The sequence below is a fragment of the Ambystoma mexicanum genome, chromosome 1p, assembly GCF_040938575.1.
Source record: "Ambystoma mexicanum isolate Mex_15411 chromosome 1p, UKY_AmexF1_1, whole genome shotgun sequence".
In the NCBI taxonomy this organism is placed as follows: Eukaryota; Metazoa; Chordata; class Amphibia; order Caudata; family Ambystomatidae; genus Ambystoma; species Ambystoma mexicanum.
In genome coordinates this window covers 189,944,277-189,960,288 of record NC_090921.1, presented here as the reverse complement: position 1 = coordinate 189,960,288, position 16,012 = coordinate 189,944,277, and the positions used below count along the sequence as shown (strand labels likewise).

Genomic DNA, 16,012 nt, shown 5'->3' with positions numbered 1-16,012 from the left:
TGCGTGTGCTGCGCCTTAGGGGCAGAGATCACCATAATTGTTCATGTAGTTGTAACTTTAAGCTTGATGAAGGAATATGGTAGATCTTGCAGGCAATCAGTCCCGCTGAAAGTTCCTGCTGAAGAAAGTGCGTATGTAATCTGTAAAACTGCTACCTTTGAATTTTTTAAATGAGACGGTAAAGTGTTTTTCTAGAATATTGGAAACTCACCTAGTATCTCGCTGGGCGCAAGTGTGGAGTAGACCAGTGCAATCCCTCTCACCGCATCTGAGTAATGACCAATACCACCATGGAATAAAGGCAGCTCCACCGTTAAGCAACAGAAAACCAAAATGACAAGCAGCCCTGAACACATGTTCGGCCACTCAAAGCAAACGGAAGTAGCTGGCCAATTAGTAGCTCATTACGAGCAGTCTAATCCCACACTTGTGTAGTCAGGATGGCAAGCTGATGTCAATTCTGCAATCATTGATCATGTGGGTAAACCCACTGGTGTAGACAAGACCTCAGTTCATAGATACCAGTTCCCATGGAGTCATGAGTTGGAGGCATAGGGAGTTGCATATTGCATGGAGGAGAGAAGTCATTACAGGGCGATAGAGGAGGTAGCATCTAGGAAAGAAGAAGATGGGATGAAACAACAGGGAGAGCATGAGCAGTGAAAGTGAAATTAAGTCATACAGGGTAGGTGAAGGAAGCAACATCCAAGGAAGAGGAGGTATGAGAGAAAACAGAGTGGGTCGAAGATTTCGGAAAGAGAGGTAAGACATTGGCATGAGGTGGGAAACAGGAACAAGGATGAGACATCAGCCCAGGCGATAAAGGTGCATAAAGAGAGCAAAGGAGGTGTGGTAGCTCTTGGATTCAATAGAGGTGAGGAATTGAACCAGTTGTGGTAATCAGTGAAAGAACGCGATGGAGAGGAGGAAAGCTAGGAAGGGAGGAGGAGAAGCAGATCCTTGCATTAGGAAAAAGATATTAATTCAGAGGCGAGGAAGATGAGAGGAGGAGAAGGTGCCTGAGATAAGGGATGAGAGCCTGTTCGAAAGACTGAGGCATAAGTTTTGGAAGAAACTGGCAGAGTAAACCACCAGCCCCAAGAGAGCTACATCTGCCCATCCCTGGGCCCATTTAGATATTGGTTAATTTCACAAGGAGACTGTCAGCTGGCTCACAGCCAGACAACTCACGAACTAAAAGTGGGGGTGGCAGCTACTTAAGAGAACAACATCCTGACAAGTACAATGAAAGACAAGAGCTAAAAAAGAAGTGTGCGTATCCTTAAATCCCCCAAAATTGTTTGAATGTTTTCTCTTCTAGATATAATACATGAGCAATTAAATGAGTGACTTATTAGACAGCCGTGCCCTTCATCATTTGGGTCCTCTGTCACTGCAGCGCTACCCATTCCTTTGCCTTTGTGTGCTGTGTAATAAAAACCCTTGAACCTGACAGCATGGGCTCTGACTTGTCTGTTGATCCCTCAGCCGTGACACCCTCCTTTCGGATGCAGAAAGGCTCTGAGAATGGGGGATTCCAGTCTTATAGGCGATGAATAATCTGTCTGCAACGTAAAAGGAATTCAACAAGCACCCCTGTATATGAGCGGATTTTATGTTTTATGTCATCAGAAGTAGAGTTTCCTTCAACCCAAGTCCAGGAGCAGGTTGAAGGAAAGTAGTAAATCAACCCATTCAAACTCTATAATGACTTGCTCTCAATCATATAATCTGCACCCCATCAATCGCTTGGAGGCTCCCATCGATTGGCACTGAAAGAAACTTAGACTAGATATGCTCCAGACTGTTAGTAGACTTGGAGGGAGAAGGATAGCGACAAAGTGCCCAGTACGCATATGCCTTCGCGACACTGGCCTTCAAGGAAAGGAGACACTCCATTGGGTGCAAACAACTGTCAGTCTTCCCTGAGGCAACTAGAAGAACGCTGCCCGCAACCCTTTTGCGTGACATCAAAACAGCAGACTGTGTTCAAACCTAAACAAATGATCATCAACTGTGGGAGGGTGGGGGGTAATAATCAACCACAAATGGGAACACTAATAAATCAAGGCAAACTCCTGATAGTGCACACAGAGTACATGGGGATAACCTTTCACAGACAGGGGGTTGAGAACTAATCTATCACAAGCATTATTGGATAGTCCAGTAATTCTGGAGCACTTAAGAGGATGGTCCAGCAGGAATTTTATATCTGAGCTACTGATTCGGCAGAGAGTTTATATTTCAACATGGACAATAAAACTGGGCCTACCTTTTCTTCCCTAACCTCTTTCCCCTGCTAGCACCCTCTGAGCACTGCCAATACATATCATTCCAGGTGCACACATAATAGTTTATCCTTTTAATTGTATCCATATTACTGTACGCTGATACTGTCTTCTCATGTTGTACATCGATTAATTGTTTCAAGGCTAGCTTCTGGCTATAAACGTTGCGTACAGACATACATAAAAACCTGTAAGTAGCTGTCAGGATTCAGGGAACAGAGATGCAGGGGAGGAAGAGGATGAGAAATAGACTATGAAAGAGGTGTAAAAGCTGGTGCAGGTAGTAGTTGACAAGTAAAACAGTTAGGAGACCAAGGGGTAAGAGATACGTTAGTTTCTGAAGTAACATGGTATATGTCAATTACCATTCTAAACTGAACCCAGTGCTCCAGATAAGATTTGGAAGTGGGAGTATTTTATTCCCTATTTGTTAAAGTTGTTAGTTAAATGCTTTTTTAGGGAGTAAAAATGTAAGTCCAATTCCCAATGAGAGTATTTAATAAGCGAGTAAAAATAGGTTTTAACTGAAAAACAGATATTTTTTTTAATATTCATTTCTTTGCACCTAGTTATTCATGCACATTAAAAGAGACATGTTTACTTATTTCAATTAGGCAATTATAATAGTAGTTTCTTCCTGTGGTACTACGTGCACTACTGGTCCAAACATAGTCATGGAGCTGTGAGGGTGAACGCAGGGGTGCAGGATTCTACATGTCTTTTCCCTATTTTTGTTGGGAGTATTTTTACTCCCTATTTTAATTTTTTGGGAGTATTTGCCACTTCCTAGGGAGTAAAAGTGACCGATAAACCACTTATTTGTAGGGCTGAGACCCTGATTACACCCTGGGTGAAAACATTAAAAAATAACTATCCTATTAAGGGTAGCATTAGCCTAGTTGTCCAAGGAATGATCTTTCCTGGATCATTCCTTGGTATTGTGCCAGCCCCTTTTCAGATTATTTTGGGATTTTTCTCTGTTGGAGTTCTGTCAGTTAAATCCGCACCATGCCCCATGTCATGGGTTGGAACTTTGCATCACTCTGTCTCCATGTTTCCCTGTTCTTTTCTGTATGACCCTATTCACTTTCCTTCTCCCTCACTGCCACACTGACTCTTCTCATGTTCTCACTACATATTTTTGGCTCCCATGTTCTCTGACTCTTGCAGAGCTTCCACCCCAAGCGGCTCCTCTGGCAATGTCCAGCCACCAGAACCTCCTGGCTAGTCTTTGAGCCTCATCACGAGTTGGCCAGTGCAGTAATACTGTTACCACTGCATTATTGGAAAGTTGGTGGATTCACCTCCAGCTCTGAGCTGATGATAAATCCGACGATGTTCAGCCTCTTTTCTTTGCAATTACCACAGCAGAATGACTGACGTAGTAATTGAGCCGAAAAAGCCCCATTGAGTCCAATGAACTCCAAATAAATGGGGACTTACACTGCCGCTGCCACTTGTAATCCGGCAGTAAAACCACCAGATCAAGTGGTGGTAACGGGGGATGCATTGGGTAGTGTTCCAGCGGTTTCACCGCCAGGATACCGCCCAACTCGTAATGACCCCTGTGCCTTCCAATTCTCCATGCAGGGCCTATTTGTACTACTGTTCACTTTTCTGCACCCCCAGATCTTTCACTTGATTGAGCCCTTGAACCCGTTTCTTCTTAACTCTGTTCGGAACAAAGTTCCTCTAATTAATTATTATCTAATTATGCATCTGTGGGTCCGTTTTGGCAGTTTTTCCCTGAGGCTTCAGAGTTTTACTCTGAGTAAGGGGGTTATGAATGAGCAAAGAAGGTAATGGAGGGGCAGGGCAACCGAAACCCATCTACACACAAGGTAAGTTCTCTAGGTCTCTTCACTGTACCAGATTCATTGCTCAATTATGTATGTTCTTTTGCACTTACCAATGTACAGAGGGGAGGAAGGTAACTAGGGCCTGCCTGAACAACCTCAACTCCAGCAATTTGATTGGCTCCCGGCACTCTGATGGGTCACTCATTCTAAGGTCTTGGAACCGAGCATCGCAGCTTTTCAGGCAATCTCAGATGGGGGCATGAGCGCTGAGGGAAATAGCAGAGGTGAGGAGGGCCTTCAGAGCATTATGGTCTTCTTTGATAAGGCACAATGGGCAGCGCAGGGCAGGAGGCCCACAGGCAGCTTATGGCATACATTAGATACTTTGTGTACATCACATATAACATTTGCAGTGTCTAGGGAGTCAGCGCAAGGCAGGGGGCCACAGGCAGCTTATTGCATACATTAGATACTTTGTGTACATCACATATAACATTTGCAGTGTCTAGGGTTTCAGCGCAGGGTAGGGGGGCAACAGGCAGCTTGTTACAGGCATCTGAAACGTTATATATAGAGTAAGTGACTTTAGTACAATAGGCAGAGCTAGTACGAGGGGCAGCTAGCAGCCTGATGTAGGCATTAGAATTCCTTGAGACATTAGTTCTACTAGTTGTAGTACAGTACAGGTCATCATGGGCCAGAGGGGCTACAGGCAGGATATCGCAGGCATCATCGATCTCGGTCGGGAGGAGGGTGCTGTCTGATAGGGGTTTGTGGCATGTTGTTTTATTCAGTCCATGGGTAACAGATGCAGGCAATAGGGCCGTGGCACTGTGAGACCAGGTGTGGGGCAAGCAAAAACCTGCGAATAGCATCACCGCGTTGGCAGGTGCAGTGCGATCCAGATAGACCGGCTGTGGGGATTCCATTAGGAGAGAGAGACTGTGAGTAACAGGGGGTGTACGTTCATCCGCAGGGGTGGCAGGAAGCTAGTAGGTGGTGGTAGGGGGCCACAAATAGTACTGGTCTGGAGCATAAGGTAACAAGTAAGTTTGGCGGTTCCCATACCCGGAGAAGGGTTAACGAGGGGTGACGTTTGAATGCCACACATGCCTTATTGTGGGCGGGAGACTCAGTAGGCAACCTGGCGGCAGTATGCGATGGGTGCCTCTTTTCTGAGAGCCGAGGTAGGGAATGTGTTCCCTAGTGTGTGACCTCTACACCCCCTCTGCGCATCCTGCGTTGTGCGGAGTTGGTCTCTCCTTCTCTCTTTTGCTCCTTGCTCCTCCTACTTTCCTCCTCATCCCCTCTATGGTGCTTTCCGTTTCTCCCATCTTCTCTAACTGCTATTCTATCTCCTATCCTATCCCTCTCACTAAGTCTGGAAGGAAGAAGTTCAAGAGGGACATCCTGGTCTCAAACCGAGGCCTCCCTGTTGCTGATACCTACATTAGTGCTTCCTCCAGGCAGACTCTCACCAACATCCTCTTTGCCGTTCCCTCACCGTAGTTGTTTTTCCAAGACACTGAGGTTTAGATGACCCATATGACTTTCCTTTAATACAGCTGCTTGGTTTGTATACGTGTCCTCCCAAGTATGTATGTATGTATGTTGCACCCTTATTCCTCTGGGTCCCCAGGTGCGCATTATAAATATAGTATGGTCTCGCTCTCTCTCCTAGCTCTTCCTCTCCCATTAATGGTGGCACTCGGTGGGAGGTCTTCTTAGCCTCCTTCCACTCCTCCAAGATCATCATTAATGTCTATCTGAATGGCACCGTCTTGCTCCAGGGCCCTCAGCCCAATCTCCTCCTTTTCGATAGGAGTCTCCTGCTGTCACACCACGGCGCCTGCCTAGTACCACTTCTGCTCCCTTTTTTCACTGAGGGAGGTGCAAACTTTCAAATGGGACTTCTAGGAGACTCATAGCTCTCTGACGTGGTATGCAGCATTGTGCAGCTCAGTTTCTGTCCCACTGGCAGCTACCATGGAGAATAGCTGCACCAGCTCACAACACAAACTACACTTCCCGCTGCCCGTTTGTGTACCGAACCTCCTGCCTGCAATGCTCACCTAGTATCCACGGGACGTCACTCAGCCTGTTCTGACCTCTTTCCACCTCAAACCCTTCCCTGGAGTCTACTCAACTAGAGACTATGCCTTGTTTTCTTGGAAAGTGTGCTCTCCGTCCTGCTTTCAGCGCAGGGGCGCGTTGATTGATACGGGCTCGTTGTTGCCTAGTTACTTCACTGGCAAGAGTCTGACAGGTAAGTATAATGAGTCTTTTGAATAGTTCTCTAACTTCGTTCCTTTCCTTCCTTAGATAATGGCCGGCGTCCGGGGATGGCGATGTGCTGCTGAGATGTGTAGTGCTGAAGGTGAGTGACAGCGCGATGCGCGATGCGGTCCTTTCGTATTTGTATTGAACTGAGTTCTTTTTCTGAGTCTTTTAGGTGCCGCAACCTTTTCAGCGTGGATGCTGGTTATGAAGAAGAAATGCGGTGATTAAGCGCGGTATCCAGCGCCTCTAGATGTTTCCACGCTAACCTGGAGTGTCTTTTCCCTCTTGCAGATGGATGAGAAGTTCCGGAGACAGAGTTCCCCCAGAGCGGCTGGGATTCAGGTAATTGTTTGAAGCTTGTACAGTCTTTAAAAATAAGCGAAGATTTGCTGAATGCTTACTAATGCCTTTTTTCTGTTCTTTTCCCTTTTCCTTAGGAAGCGGCGTGCCGGGATGGGAATGACAACGCCAAAGATGCCTGCAGAACAGAAGAAGCGATGAATGATGGGCAGAACGCTGCAAGGTAAGGCTGTTCTTAACAGTGTTCTTGTTCTTGCAGGAGCTGAGCACAGATGAAAGATGCAGGCCTACTGGAGACTGATCCGAACACGGTGAGTGTCACGCTGCAGGTGCAGAAAACACCAAGCATGTTTCTCAGCCTGGGCGTGGCTTAAATAGTCTCTGGTTATCCCAGGTGTCTCTGGGCTGAACCACACCCAAAAGACTAGACTGCACATGCAGTTCTGGGAACCGAAATATGTGGGGGCATCCATCTTGTCCCCATCAAAGCACTACATGTCCAATCCCCAATGTTATCCTATGGGAGTGAGTGAGTCTCGTGCCACAAGCACCAATTCTGACTCCAAGTGGGTCTTTGGAGGGATGGAGAGGCCCTTGAGGGCCATGTAGGTGATCGTAGCCTGGCTCCATCCTGACATCTTGGAGGGCTGGGGACATGAGGGGCAGGAATCCTGACACTGCCTTGTATATGGACTGCCTTTGTTTCCTGATTCTGTGACTCCCCTGCCCGAACCTCCTGCATTGCATATGGACTGACCTTGTCTCCTGATTCTGGCGTTCCCACTGCCTGTTTGTGTAAATCATCAGCCACGAGGTGCGTTGCACTCAGTCAACCACCCTCCTGTATCCCGAAGTCAAGTGATACTACACCCACGTTACTCCAAAGTTATTGGTAAGCGTTCTTTACTGCTGTTTCTTGTCTTCTTTCTGGTGTGGAGCTATCAAAGTGATCCTTTCCTCAGAGACATTGCGGGTTGAGAGATTCCACGTACTTTGTCATCCAGTTAATATTTTCCTTCACTACTGCATATTGGACTCTCAACCTTTATTCTGGACTACACACCTCTCCTATTGATAAGAACACGTGTGGACGCTTTGCTGGTAAGTGCACCAACTCGTATCTAGTGCGCTCCTCGTGCCGCCCGGGAATAGTTTTCCTCACTAACCGCCCTGTTTATTATTTTACACTATCGTTGCTTCCCTTTCTGGATCCTCAGCCGCCCTTGCCCCAACCAGTGGTAAGACAAACTGCCTGTTCCTATTTCTACATACTGCACCATCTTCCTTGGGTAGAATAGCACTAAATATCCTTTTGTACTTATAGGTACCTTCCAGCGCCTGTCCCATTGAATAGAGGGGAGAGTGTTAAGGTATTACTGCCGATGGTAGATATTTAGGGGGAGGTAGTTCAATCTCTTCCTGGTTACTTACCTCTTGTCCTTTTTTACATCTGGGTCTGTGGCGGTACGTTCTCCCCGCTCTTTTAGGTGATTGGCCTCTCTGTCTGGTATCTAATAAGCACAGAGTCATATCACAGAAAAGAGTTTATTCCCTCACAGAGAGGAGTCTTGGTTGGAGGCCCCAACCAAGCTCTTCAAGCAACTAACTGAATTGAGCAGCCTTGGTCAACTGTCTGTGCGTACTCTCTGTCCGGTGAGTAACACCTGCATCTTATCAACTTCCTTCCTTATCCCGCTACTCCTACTTGCACCGCTCTGCCTCTTCCAGCAACTCCTTCTGCCGCCTCTCTGGCCCCTTCCTCCTCCTCTCTGGCTACTATGTCACCTCTGGCTACCACCTCTGCCCACTCTAAGGCCCCTCTACCATTTCCGCTGGGTGTACCTCAAGCCTGTACTCCACCCTGGAAGTCTTTCAAATGTGGCCACCTGCTCCACATCGCTACTCTCAACTCTTGCTCTGCTGTCAAACACTCCTCTGACATCTGCCACCGCCTCAAAGAACTTGACCTTGATGTCCTCGCTCTCACCAAGAAATGGTTCACGGCCAGCTCTGTCACGAGTTTTGACACTCTACGCCCAGCCATCCCCCTCTATAACCCTCTCAACACTCCTCTCTCTTGGACTGACCACGTTCTGCTTTCCTCTCACCTGAAACTCTGTTCCTCAGGCAAAGCCCACCCCAATACTGCCACCTACCTTCCTAATCATTCAGTCCATGAAGCGTGTGTCAGTGGATTCCTTTGCTTCTACTTTCTCTGCTCCTCTTACTCCTGCAGTTAGCTCACACTCCGACACAGCCCTCTCTAACCAGCATCTTTCTCTCTAACACTCTAGACATCCTTGCTCCTGTCATGAGAATACATCTGAAGCCTACCTCCAAGTGCAACTCTTGGTATGACTCTGACCTTGACGCCCTGAAACACAAGTGCACGGTGGCTAGAGGATGTGGAGGGCTTCGGGTGCATCATCTGACAAACTAGTCTGCCGCCTGCTCCAAAGGCAATACAGACTCTCTGTCCTGTCCAAGAAGAGTCCACACCCAAGCCAGCGTCTCTGTGGCCTCTAATAACATGGCCGAACTCCTCAAAATCTGCAAAGAGTTGGCCAAATCCTTCTGCAGTCTCCACCTCTCTTACTCCCTCCCAAGCCCCCTGTACGGTTATGGCTCCTCACTTCACCACTAAAACTCAGGACATCCTGTCCTCGCTCTCCTCTTACGCTCCCTTTAACTCTCGCGGCCCCTCTCTGGGTGCCTCTCCACCTCCTTTCGCATCTTTCTCTCTGACTACACCTGAGGAGGTTTCTAGACAAGTCCGATCTATGAAAGTGTCGTCCAAACATATTCTCCCCTGCTCCTCCAGAACCATCAAGTACCACATTGACACCCTCGCTCCTGCCTTGGCCAATGTCTGCAATCACTCTTTCACCACTGGAGAGTTCCCCTCTCTCCTCAAGCACTCCCTTGTGCACCCCATCCTTAAAAAGCCTTCTGCCGATCCTATCTGTCTGGCAAACTATTGCCTGATCTCTATCACTACTTTCCTGGGCAAACTCCTGAAAAAACTGGCCATCTCCCAGCTTACTCTCCACACGGAATCTGTTGGTTGTTTCCATGACCAGTAGTCTGGGTTCAGAGCAGCCGGAGGCACGGAAACTGCTCACCTGAACACCTGTGAAGATCTGCTCTCTAATCCTGACTCCAGCCTTCCTTCTGACCTCATCCTCCTTGACCTTTCCTCTGCTTTTGACACAGTCAACTACTCCACCGTGATCAAGCGACTCTGTGAGAACCTGGGCATCACAGATCAGGCCCTGGAGTGGTTGACCTCCTTCCTCCTGGACCGACCCTCCCAGATCCAATTTGGGTCCTTTCTCTCACCTCTCGCACCATATGTGGTGTTCCACGGGGCTCTAACCTCTCACACTGGCTCTTTAATGTCTACTTGGCCCCTTTGGCCCACCTGATCTCTACCTTCTCCTATACCTTTCAGTGTTATGCGGATGACACTCAGCTCTTTTTCAGGCTCCCCTCAGCCTCATCTCCTCTCTCACTCATTCCTGACTGTCTATCCGTGATTCAGGCTTTGTGAGCCTCCAAAGATCTCTGCCTTAATGCCAGTAAGACAGATACTTCTTATTGAGACCCCTGCTCCCGCTTTCCCCTCTCTGTCAGACCGCCCTCCATGGGCCCTCTTCCTTCGCCTTCCCTTGAGGCAAAAAACCTTGGTGTCATCTTTGACTCTATCCTCTCCTTCTCCCCGCACATCACAGACCTTGCCAAGAAACCCACTACCAGCTGCACCTCCTCAGAGGTATGCTTCCTTTTCTCACTTTCCCCCAGAAGCTTACTGTCTCCTAGAGCCCTGGTTCTCTCTAGGCTGTGAGTAAGTAGGAAGAGCGGAAGACCATTAGTTGCGCTCAGCTCTAATTTTTATCGTATACATTTCAGCAACTTGTGAGTATATCACTGGATTTGTGAAAAGGAAATTTCTCATGAGACTTTTTGCCGATTTGAAATGCCTTTAATACCAAAATGATTTGTCAACTTAGTGTGGCCCTCGACACGTGTTTCTCCTTCATTTTTTTAGTGACAGTTCCTCAGGAGGGATTAGCCCTACATTCGGCATAAATTTTCAAAACAGCTACAAGGTACAAAAACAGCAAAAACATACATTTCAGAATAGCATTAATTGTGTAATATTTGGTGACATTTCTATAAATGTAAACAAAAACAAAATTTGGCTTGCTTGTTGAATTAGGATTGAATTAGGGACTTGCTCCCGCTTACCTCTATCTTGTATCTTTAAATTCATGTAGTGTTCTGTGTTTGTTCCCAGAATCGCGGCGTCTTTAAATACAACCAGGTTTCACAAACTACACTTATTTGACTGTAATAAAACATTTTGGTACATAAAGTTTTCGAATTTATCATGTTCCCAACCTAAAATGGTGGACCCGCGGTCACAGGACAATGGAGCACACATGATCGCGAGCCCACACAACTTTAGATTCCTAGTGCCACAAACGTCCAAACGCTGGTTATCACGCCGCAATTCTGGGAACGAACACAAAACACTACAAGAATTTAAAGATACAAGATAGAGGTAAGCAGGAGCCAGAGTTATACTTACAGAGCTCTCATCTGATTATATATCACTACCCTAATCTGGCATTAAAAAGTATGATAAAGTGGACATGATACTAAGTATAGCCACTTTTCTGTCTGTCTAAGTCATTTAAGAAATTGAGCCATTACCACGCTTACAGAAAAGCTAGCCAAAGCAAGCAGCCATCCCAACTACATGAGTCTTACCTGGTCAACCTGCAAGAAATCCACATACAAACGAAAGATGAGCATAAGGTCCGGATTCATGGCTACAAACTAATCTATCAATCGAATGAGGAGAAAAAGAAAAGTAGGTTCCTAATTGCAGTAAGGAACATTACAGACCTTAAGGTGCTAAATGTTGAGAAAGACTTCAAAGGAATGTACGTAACCATATATCTGCAGGAGAGGGACGAAAACTTCACCTTGGCCTCCATTTACACCACGAACTCAGGACAAGACCGTTTTATACAAACATCTCTAAGAAAACTGGAGGGGTTTGCAAAGGGAAGAACCATTCCCACTGGTGACTTTAATTTAGCTTAGGACCCAGAAAAGGACAGGAGTGCTAGAATCTCCTACCCCCAGAACAAACCATCTAAAGAACTGCGGGACAAAATAGATAATTTAGCCCTGGTAGATGTTTGGAGGGATAAAAGAGGGCTCTCGAGGCGATACACGTTCTACTCACATGTTCATAGGCCTGAGTCCAGAATCGACTATATTTGGATATCAAACTCCCTACTGGGCCAAGTTGAGGATGTAGAAGTAGGAGCAATTACATTATCTGATCATGCCCCTATCATAATGAAAATTAAAAGGAAACCATACCGCACAGGGGCTGGAAATGGAAATACCCGGCCCACATTTTTAAACATGACACCCTGAAAGGAGAATTTAAAAAAGAAACAGATACGTACTTTCTGACCAACGAGAACAAGGAGACGCCGCACCAAATAATCTGGGACGCATTTAAAGCTACAATACAGGGGAAGAGCATAGCAATCAAAGCCAGATGGGAAAGGGAACACAGGCTAATAGAGGAAGGCCTAGCAGCCAAAATGAAAGATGTAATGCTTAAAATAGGGCCAACAGGCAAAATAAGGAGGCAATACAGGTCAATCAGGGGACAGCTAGAACTCCTACAAATTAGTCGAGCAGAACGCTCTCTGACACATCTCAGGCAACGTTTCTACATGAAAGCAAACAAAGCAGACAGGCTCCTCGCGAAGATGTTGAGAAAGGAGGAAAAAGATAGGACCAACATGAAAATTAAGATACCAGAAAGGGCAATAAGATCTGATAGGCATCTATAAAGAAGGAATTCATTAAAGTTTACACTTCCCTATACAGGTCAGGAGCGGAGGAGACCAGGCCCCAATAAGACTATCTTTCAAACTTCAGCATCCCAAAAATTACAAACCAGGATAGGGTTATAATTTGACATAACTATAGAAGAGGTCCGTAAGACCATCACGTTCCTCGCAACCAATAAAGCCCCAGGGCCGGACAGCTTTACAACAGAGTTCTATAGGGATATCTGGGAAACCTTAACCCCCCACCAAACCACTCTTTTCAATAAAATGAGACCGGGGGGTGGGTTCATGCCATCAATGGATGAAGCAAAAGTTATACTATTGCCCAAACCAGGGAAGGACCCTACCTCATGCGTCTCATATAGGCCAATAGCCCTTATGAATACAGATGGCAAAATCTTCACCAAAACCCTAGCAAATCGTTAAGAACAAATTGACCCGGCGGATAGCCCACGTAGTTGAGAAAATTGGCAAAATTCACACACCTGCACTGCTGGTAGCACTAGATGCTGAGAAAGCGTTTGACAGGGTAGAGTGGAAATTCTTATTCCAAACCATGAACAAGATGGGATTAGGGGAATCCTGCATGGCCAATATAGCGGCTAGCTATCGCAACCCCTCACAACGCCTACTAATCAACTCGGACCTGTCGGACTCAATAAAGGTGACAAGAGGACCAAAGCAGGGCTGCCCCATATCCCCTCTCCTATATTCCATTCACCTAGAACCGCTACTGAGCAGGATAAGAGGAAACATAGATATAGAGGGGATCCCATTTGCGGGGAGGGAACACCAAGTGGCAGCGTTTGCAGATGATTTGCTACTAATGTTAACAAACCCAGAAAAATCACTACATGCTATTGGAGGAGGAGGTGGCCCAATTTGAAAGGTAGCTGGACTAAGGATAAATAGAAGTAAATCAGAAATACTGAATCTGTCAGTGCCACCAGATAGGGAAAATGATCTAAAAACTACCCATCCACACTTGTGGACCCCTAATAGTGTTAAATACCTGTGCATACACATCACTAAATCCCTTCCCCAGCTATTCGCTGCAAACTATCCCCTCCCTGTCGAAAACCACTAGAGATATGTTGCAAAGCTGGTCCCCCCTATCTATTTCATCCTAGATTGGTAGGATCAATGTCCTAAAAATGATTATATTGCCTAAGCTGCTTTACGTCTTCATGGCCCTTCCCATAAAAATCCCTCAGTCATATTTTCAGGCAACCCAGAAAATCACGAGCGCCTTCATCTGGGCCCACAAAAAACCAAGGGTCCCAAGTAAGGTAATGGCAATGCCAAGAGACAAAAGGGGAATGGGGGTGCCTGACCTGAAAGTATACTACCACGCAGAACAGATTAGAGCCATCAGGGACTGGTTTAAGGATGACTGAGAAAATAAATGGAGGGACATGGACAAGGGCAGTGGTGGGGACAAACCTGGAAGAGGCCCTCTGTGTCCCCAAGGACAATAGAACTCATAACCTGTACTGTAGCAAAGTCCTATCCTCTGGGGGCAAACTCATGGGACGCAGTGGCAAAAAGCTCTAACATCACTACCTTCTTCTCACCACTAACACAGGATCTTCAGAAATCCAAAATACAGGCCAGGAAGGACCGGAAAAGGCCTTGATAGATGGCAGACAGGTGGGTGCAGAAAGATAAGGGATATGTTTGAAGGAGGAGAAATAAAATCCTTCCTCCAGTGCAAATCCGATTTCGGAGTCTGAGAAGGTGAGAGATTCCACTATGTACAGCTGAGACATTGGTACCTGGAACCCAAAGTGAAGGAGGCGGCGACAAGGTAACTAACCCTGTTCGATAAATTTGTAACCACCAACACAGCAGACAAACATTTAGAGGGGACTATATATGCCCTAATCAAAGGAGGGGAGAAGGAAGGGGAAAGAAACTTCATGTTCAAATGGGACAAGGACACGGATTGCAGGGTAGAAGGGGCCAATGGTCAGAACTATGGCCAAACATCCCCAAAGTTGCGCAGTTACTATAAATACAGGAAATATGGCTCAAGATGATGTACCAATGGCAACTAACTCCCATCAAATTCGCTGTTTTTTACCGGTCCACATCTAAACTCTGCTTGAGGGAATGCAGTAAAGTAGGAAGCTGGAGACATATCTGGTTTGAGTGCCTGGAAATCCGCCCATTCTGGGAGATGCTGCAAGAAGCAGTTAAAGAAATTCTGGGGGTGGAAGAGAGGGGCAATATCGGGCTGTTCATAATGGGTCTGGGAGGTGGAATGACTAACCTTCCCTCGAGAGCACAACGCAAAGTCTATGTAATACTGGTCATGGCAGGGGCCCTGCTTTTGGCCCACAAATGGAAATCGAAAAACGCACCCACAGAACACGAATGGGTGTGGAAGATGTAGGAGTTTGTAACCATGGAATGGATATTGTACTCCCTACGGCAACACCACTACAAATTCCTTATGGACTGGGACCTAGTAATGACAGACTCCAGGAGTATGTGGTGCCCAAGAAGGATGAAATGACTAGGAATCATATAACGCCCTTCCCCAGGTCACAACAACAAACCATGCACAATTCAGAGAGAAGCGCGATCAAGTGGAAAAGAAGAGAAAGCGACCCACAAATCATAAGGAAGACAGGGGAAAGGACAACAAAGGGTGAAAACAAGTATCACAGTTCAACAACACTAGGGGGAATGACTCCCTTACCCTGGCTTCTCTTACGTTTGAATCACAGTTCAACAAGACCAAGGGGAATGACTCCCTTCCACTTGCCTCTCTTACTTTTAGGTTTCTCAGTAATACAGTTCATGCACTCGTTGGATCCTTGACCGATACTTCCCCACTGTGACCCACTTGGTTGACTATCCTGCCAAGTAGTGCCACGAGGAAGATGACTTGTAATTTCCTTAGTTTTGGGTGCGGGTCCCACACCCGTACTTCTATGCTTCTTTAATCTCGCAGACCTTGTGTCCCTTTCTTGATACGTATCCTTAGGTTTGGGGGTCTGATACGTGCCCCTATTGGGGAACCACTTCTCCTTATGGCTCTCCCTACTTCTCTCTAGCTCAGGGGCTACATCCCATCCTCTGAGTTCTGGATTGGTTCTTCTTGCATGATTATGCAGTAACCAAGACCCTCTTGTACCACTACCGGCCAGCCCGTTTACTCCTGCACCTTCGGAGACTTTGCTCGTGGGCTCTGGTCTGAGTAGGGGTCTGCATTCGCTCTGCTTGGGTCTCTTGTAGCTTCTGTGGGCTTCTCCTCCACTGCGGCGGCTCTGCAGCTTCTGTCTCTCCGCAGTACGCGTACCTGTTATAGATTGTGTTGTCCAGCTCCCCTGCGAGGTTGCGCTTCTTCTTTGCCAAAGGTCCTCCAAAATCGAACTCGCTGGGGATATTGTCTGGTTTTTTCAGCATTCCTGACTGCAGCCGTTTGTATTTCCCACGCCAAGCAGCTTCCTGGTCC

The 16,012-nt window shown here is 46.7% G+C and overlaps 1 protein-coding gene across 14 annotated transcripts in view; it reads right to left on the bottom strand.

Moving 5' to 3' along the window:
• The window catches only part of CHD3 (chromodomain helicase DNA binding protein 3), a 2,755,261-nt gene that overhangs the window by 1,640,546 nt on the left and 1,098,703 nt on the right, over nt 1-16,012 (bottom strand). The gene's annotated exons all lie outside the window — the stretch shown is intronic.